We start from the raw sequence: 7,286 nt of genomic DNA, 5'->3' as shown, positions 1-7,286 counted from the left end.
TCTTAATTCCTTTTCACAAACTGGAAATGTAGCTGGGTGGTGTCTTACTCTGGGGTCACCACTCCCTTTATTATAGTTAACGTCAGGCTTTTCTTTAATCTGTTTATCTCTGTGAACACAGGGTTGAGGTCTATTCCACTTTCTGATGTTCCTTTACTTCTTGAACTTAAAACATTTTGTATGTTTCTTCATTCAGGTTGCTCCTTTCATTATAGCTCCTCTTAACAGTGAACACAAATAAACACACAAACAGCATCAATGATATGCTGTTTGATATTTCCTTTGCCAGTGCAATTAATCCAAAACTCTTTAATTTAGCCTCACCAGATTGAAAGGAAAAGGGTAGAAAGCAGCCACATTCTTCACCAAAATATCCCAAGAATAGTCTCTAGGCACCATACTCAAGTTCTTCTCCCCTTAAGCCTCTTTAACAAGGAGCTTACAGTTAAAATCACCCTCAGCACCACTGCCTTCCATACTCCTACTAGGAAGGCCAATTAAACCCCATTTAAAGCATTCATCTGATTTTCTATTCCAAAGTCCCTAAGTCTACATTCCTCCAAACATTTTCCCAGTCGATAGGAACAACTTCAGTCTTACAGGGTTTTATTGCTTTGATGATACAATATGACTAAAACTCTTTTAGTTTTATTTCATTTTATTTATATTTCATTTATTGCACCCATTCTCACTTTGCCTTTGAGAGGGTGCTCCCCCATGCCTGGCCCTACCCATATCCCCAATCTCACTCCCCCTCCCTGTGCATCACCCTTCCCTAAGCATCATATCTCTTGAGGATTAGCCACAATATCAACTAATTGGACCACTCATAGCTCCCAAAGACTAAACCACGAACCAAAGAGTATACATGGCTCTAGATACACATGTAGCAGAGGATGGCCTTATCTGACATCCATGACAAGGGAGAGAGGCTTGATGTTCCAGTGTAGGGAGATGCTAGAGGGGTGAGGCAGGAGTGGGTGAATGAGTGGAGAAGCACCGTCACCGTCGTAGAGGAAGAGGGGATGGGGGAGAGGGAGGATAGGATGGGGGTTTGTAGAGGGGTAACCAGGAAAGGTAAGATCATATGAAATATAAATGATTAAAATGACTAATAGAAAAAAATAGTGTTGGGGTTGTCTCTCTCACATGGAATGGGTCTCAAGTTGGGGCAGTCATTGGATGGCTTTGTCCTAGTCAGGCAAGACAGTCCTCTGCTATTTATGTGTCTAGGGCCACAGACCAGCCCATGTATGCTCTTTGCTTGGTGACTTATGGTCTGGGAGCTCTCAGGAGTACTGTTGGTCTTCCTGTTGGGTTACCATCTACTTCAGTTCCTTCAGTCATTTCTGGAATTCTTCCATAGGGGTCCCAAACCTCAGAATAATAGTTGACTGTAAGTATCTCCATCTATCTCAGTCTGCTGATGATAGAACCTCTCAGTTGTCAGTTTTTCAACTTAGTCATTCTGATTTGTGTAAGGTGGAATCTCAGGGTCATTTTAACTTGCATTTCCTTGGTCAATAAGGAAGTTCAACATTTCTTTAAGTGCTTTTCAACCTTTTAAGATTCCTTAGTTGAAAATTATCTATTTATCACTGTACCCATCTTTAAATTGGTTTATTTTATTTTTTGGAGTCTAACTTCTTTAATTCTTTGTGTATCTTGGATATTAGCCTTCTATCAGATGAAGGGTTAGTGAAGATTTTTTTCCCAATCTGTTGGTTGTTATTTTATCCTATTAACAGTGTCCTTTGCCTTACAGAAATATTTTGGTTTCATGAGGTCCTATTTGTCAATTGTTGATCTTAGAGCCTGAATCATTTGTGTTCTGTTCAGGAAAATTTCCTCTGTGCCTTTGCCAAGATATTTCTCACATTTACTTTTATTAGATTCAGAGTATATGGTTTTATGTTGAGGTCCTTGATCCACTTGCACTTGAGCTTTGTACAAGGTGGTTAAGTATGGATTAATTTGCACTCTTCTAAAAGCAGACTTCCAGTTAGACCAGCACCATTTGTTGAAGATGCTTTCTTTTTTCTGTATGGTTTTGGCTTCTTTGTCAAAGATCAAGTGTCCATAGATGTGTGGGTTTATTTCTGGTTCCTCAATTCTTTTGATTGACTTGTCTGTACCAAACCATGAGTTTTTGGTTTTTTTTTTTTTATTACTATTGCTCTGTAGAACAGCTTGAGATCAGGGATGGTAATTCCCCCAGAAGTTCTTTTATTGTTGAGAATTATTTGCAGATGGTATGATACTATATACATGCAACCCCAATAATTCTACCAGAGAACTCCTACAGATGACAAACAACTTCAGTAGAGTGGCTGGCTTTAAAATTGATACAAACACATCAGTAGCCTTAATTTATACAAATGATAAATGGGCTGAGAAAGAATTTAGTGAAATAAAACCTTTCACAATAGCCACAAATAATATAATATTTCTTGTTGTAACTCTAACCAAGCAAGTGAAAGATGTGTATGACAAGAAATTCAAATCTCTGAAGAAAGAAATCAAAGACCTTAGAGGATGGAAAGATCTACCATGTTCATAGGTTTGTAGGATTAACATAGGAAAAATTGCCATCTTACCAAAAGCAACCCTCATTCAATGCAATTTCCCATCAAATTCAATGTAATCCCGATTAAAATTCCAACATAATTCTTCACAGATAGAAAGATCACTTCTGACCTTCATTTGGAAAACAAAAACCCAGAATAGTGAAAAATGTTCACAGCAACACTTATAAAAATATTTAATTGTGGCTGGTTTACAGTTTCATAGGTTTAATCCATTATTAACTTGGCTGGAAGCCTGACAGGGTATAGGCAAATAGTGTGCTAGAGAAGGAGTTGAGAGATTTGCCTCTGCATAATCAGGAGGCAGGAAGTAAACATCACACTATACCTGGTTTGAGCATTTAAGACTTCAAAGTCCAACACCTAGTAATGCACTTTCTCCACAAAAGCTACACCTACTCTAATAATATCACACCTTCTAATAATTCCAGTACCTATGGGGATTTGAGGTCCTTATTCTTTCAAACTACTAAATTGTGTATTGGAAGTTAACTGATTTATATAATTTGATTTGGTTTCTCTTCACTTTGTTGAACATATTGATCATTTCTTCAAGTTCTCTTGTGCCACATTTGGGGGCTCTTAGGAATAATATCATCTGCAAAATATGATAAACTGACTCTTATTCCTATTAGTGGCTTATTGTTCTATCTAGAGCTTTAGATACTGTTTCAAAAAGTAATGAGATTTGTGGAAAGTCCTGTTTTACTCCCAATTTCAATGGAACATTTTATATTTTCTTTATTTAGAATTATACTATTTGTAGTTTGTTATATTTATTATGTGAAGGTATATTTCCTCTCTATATATTCTCGTTAGGACTTTTATCTTAAAAGAATATTATTTTCTTAAATGTATTTTCACATAATTTTAACTTTGAGTCCTTTTGTATTATGTATTTATCAATACATATAATTAATGCATACTGCATTTCTGGAGTAAAGTCAACTTAACTATGATGGAATAATTATATGAAATACACATATATTTGTTTAGGAAGTATTTTAGTGAGAATATTTGCATCTGTCTTGGGAAAATATCAACCTATAAGTCTTTTTTACTGTTTTTATGTTTTCATGGCTTTGATATTAGAAAAATGCTGGCTATTTAAAAGGAGCTTGAACGTTTCCCTTTAAAAATATTTTTAAAAGATTTAGAAATATTTAAATGTTTTGTAGAAAACTTTTGTGAGTACATAACTAGTGCCAATGACTACATCCTGAAACTCAAAAAAAACACACTCTTGTTGAAACTACCATACAATTCAGACATTAGACTGGGAGAAATACATACAGAACAGACCTGTAAATTTGTTTTCCAAAGGCTATCCCTCATAGTACTGTATTATGACATATGAACTGTCAAAGGATAAAGCTAATCAAAAGTCATATCCCCTATAAAACATACAAGCAACAATTGTAAGCCAGGTAATTTTTCCTCAATGATGTATTTATATCTTGAGGGAAAGTAGTACCTTTCTCATTGAACATACGGCCACTCAATAGTGGAAATTCATGCTTGTTACTGTAAACAGCCACCTATCTATGGCTGCATAAGATATGAACCAGAAGGGAGAAATGGACTCTCCAATTCCCTAATCAATTCAGTTTAAAATCTATTGCAAATACTTTTCTTATATCTACTGATATATATATATATATATATATATATATATATATATATATATATCTTCACACATACAAAAGAAGCTTCTCATAAAAGAGAAAGGATACTATTGAAATCCCAACTGAGCAAAGTACAGAGAATAAATGAAAGAGATGATCATATTCTCAATTGGTAAATCATCAGTGCAACCCCTACAGATAAACTCAGAGAAGGTGGTGGAATAATTGGAAAAGTCAGAGAGCATAAGCCATTGGTGTTTTGTTCAGGAACGTTTCCCCTGTGCCTAGGCATTCAAGGATCTTCTCCACATTCTCTTCTATTAGTTTCTGTGTATCTGGTTTTATGTGAAGGTCCTTTATCCACTTGGACTTGAGCTTTGTACAAGGAAATAAGAATGGATCGATTTGCATTCTACTACATGCTGACCTCCAGTTGATCCAGCACCATTTGTTGCAAAGGCTGTCCTTTTTCTACTGGATGGTTTTAGATCCTTTGTCAAAGTTCAAGTGACCATAGGTGTGTGAGTTCATTTCTGGATCTTCAATTCTATTCCATTGATCTTCCTTCCTGTCTCTGTACCAATACCATTCAGTTTTTAATCACTATTGCTCTGTAGTACAGCTTGAGGTAAGGTATGGTGATTCCCCCAGAAGTTTGGATATTAGCCCAAAAGCTAACAATATCCAAGATACCACTCACAGACCACATGAAGCTCATGAACAAGGAAGAACAAAGTGTGAATGCTTTGGTCCTTCTTAGAAGGGGTAGCAAAATACTCATGGGAGCAAATATGGAGACAAAGCATGGGACAGAAACTGAAGGAGGGCCTTCCAGAGACTGCTCCACCTGGGTATCCATCCCGTGTGCAGTCACTAAAGGTAGACACAGATGTAAATGCCAAGAAGTGTATACTAACAGGAACCTGAAATAGCTGTCTCCTTAGAGGTCTGCCAGAGCCTGAAATATACAGAGGCAGATGCTCACAGCTAACCATTTAGCTAATCAAGGGGTTCCCAATGGAGGAGTTAGAGAGAAGACTGAAGGAGCTGAAGGGGTTTGTGGCCTGGCCCCATGGGGAGAGCAACAATACCTACCAACCAGAGCTCCCAGGGTCTAAACCATGAGCTTGGAAGCACATAGGGAGGGACCCATGGCTCCAGATGTATATGTAGGGGAGGAAGACAGTATCAGGCATAAATGGGTGAGGAAGTCCTTGGTCCAGTGAAGGCTGGATGACCCAGTGTGGGAGAAATCGTAAGTGGAGAGGTGGGAGAGGGAGGGTGGGTAGGGGTATATCTTCATAGAAGCAGGAGGAGGGGGATGGAATGGGGGTTCCTGGGGGTGGGAAGGAGATTACATCTGAAATGTAAATAAAATATCCAATAAAAAACTAAAAAAAAAAGCTAGAGATCAGGAGATTCTGTGCCATAATCATGACAGGTATACTACACCCGTGAAATATCAATAAAATGGTTACCCAGAGAAAATTAGATAGTAAACCAATGTGAATGGGGAAATTTTACAAAGTCTAAGATATAAATAAAGATATATAGAAAATAAGTGAGAGTATGAACCACTTTTCTCCAAGTAAGAGGTCACTGATATGTAAGCAACTGCTATCTCACAGTCAAAACTCAGACCCATAATTGTTCCTATTTGAAAGAAATACAGGATGGAAATGGAGAGAATCTTGAGGAAAAGAAAGTCTAGTGACAGACTCAAAGTGAGATCCAGCTCAAGGGGAAGTCCCAAGGCATTATGAGGCTATGGTATGCTCGCAAAAAGGGACATATCATGACTTCACTCTAAAAGACCGAACAAGTAGTAAAAGAGTCAGATGTAGATATTTGCACCCAAGCAATGGACAGAAGCTGCTGATGCCTATGATTGAATTAGGGAAAGGATGAAAGAAGCGGAGGAAGAGGGCGACCCTGTAGGAGGACCAGCAATCTCAATTAACTTGTATCTGTGAGATCTGTCAAACACTGGGCCACCAACCAGGAAGCATAAACCAGGTGATCTGAGGCCCCCAACACATATACAGCTGAGGACTGCTAGGTTCAGTCAGAGAAGATGCACCTAACTCTCAAGAGACTGGAGGCCCCAGGGAGTTTAGAGGTCTGATGGGGTGGGTGGTGGATGGTGGAGACAGCTTCGTGGAGATGGGGGTTAGTGCGGGGGTGAGTTGGAGGTAATGGATGTGGAACAGTTGGAGAGGTGGACTGGGAGGGGAATAAAATCTCGTGAAAATAAATAAATAAATTTTTTAAAACATTTAAAAAGAAAAAATAGTTTAAAAAATTTACTCACTGAGCAAAATGGATGTCACTTTTAAACAAATAAACAAAACGAATGAATTCATACAGAGATGCACATATCAATTCAAAGTCATGACAGCATGCATTGGCTGACAGAAGCCTGATATAGCTGGCTGACAGAAGCCTGATATAGCTGGTTGACAGGAGCCTGATATAGCTGTCTCCTGAGAGGCTTTGCTAGAGCCTGAAAAATACAGAGGGGATGCTTGCAGCCAACTATTGGACTGACCATGGAGTTCCCAATCAGGTTCCCAATGGAGGAGTTAAGAGAAAAGACTGAAGGAGATGAAGGGGTTTGCAACCCCATAAGAAGAACAATAGTATCAACCAACTAGACTCCCCAGAGCTCCCAGGTACTAAACCACCAACCAAAGAGTACAGTACATGGAGGAACCCATGGCTCCAGCTGCATATGTAGCAGAGGATGGCCATGTCAGGTATCAATGGGAGGAAAGGCCCTTGGTTCTGTGAAGGCTGATGCCCCAGTATAGGGGAATTCAAGGGTGGGGAGGTGGGAGTAGGTAAGTTGGGGAACATCATCATAGAATAAGGGGAATGGGGATGGGATACAGGGTTGGGAGGGGGGAGGTGAGCCAGGAAAGGGGATAATATTTGAAATGTAAATAAAAAAAATCAAATAAAATAAAAAGTTTAACTCAAAACTGAAACATCCAGTTTAAAAGGACATTTTCTGTATTATTTCCTAGAAATATAATAATGCTTGAGATTAGCATCAAAAAATGAAATGAAAAGAAAC

Source organism: Grammomys surdaster, unplaced genomic scaffold (genome assembly GCF_004785775.1).
Source record: "Grammomys surdaster isolate TR1022 unplaced genomic scaffold, NIH_TR_1.0 126189, whole genome shotgun sequence".
Taxonomy (NCBI): domain Eukaryota; kingdom Metazoa; phylum Chordata; class Mammalia; order Rodentia; family Muridae; genus Grammomys; species Grammomys surdaster.
Note: the sequence above shows the minus strand (reverse complement) of the source record.